Source organism: Triticum aestivum, chromosome 7D (assembly GCF_018294505.1).
Source record: "Triticum aestivum cultivar Chinese Spring chromosome 7D, IWGSC CS RefSeq v2.1, whole genome shotgun sequence".
NCBI classification, from domain to species: Eukaryota; Viridiplantae; Streptophyta; class Magnoliopsida; order Poales; family Poaceae; genus Triticum; species Triticum aestivum.
The window spans coordinates 223,529,433-223,529,943 of NC_057814.1; positions in this window are offsets into that span (position 1 = coordinate 223,529,433).

The window sequence follows — 511 nt, forward strand, 5'->3', positions numbered from 1 at the left end:
TCGAGCCCTCGAGGCCCCTGGCTTGTATTATGATGCTTGTATGACTTATTTTTATTTTAGAGTTGTGTTGTGATATCTTCCCGTGAGTCTCTGATCTTGATCGTACACGTTTGCGTGTATGATTAGTGTACGGTCAAATCTGGGGCGTCACATGCAGGGAAGGCGGGCCTGCGGTGGCGGGAGCGGCCTGGAGCGCGAGCTCTGGCGCGCTGGTGCGGACGAACTGGGGCAGAGCAGCAGCAAAGTAGTTGGGGGCGGCGGAGACGAGCGCGACGGCGGGGCTCACCGCGGGGCGTAGGGACAGGGCAGTGGGGCTCGGGGAGGAAGACGGGGACGAGGTCGTCGACGGAGAGCACGATGGGGCAGCTCCGGCGATGTGGTGGTGGCGACGACGGGCGATGGCGTCGGGCCAGCGACGAGTTGAGGCCGAGGCTTTAGGCGGGTGTCGCGCGAGGGAGAGGAGGGCGCGGAGGAGTCCGAGAGGGGGCGCCGGCGATAGCGAGCGGCGTCG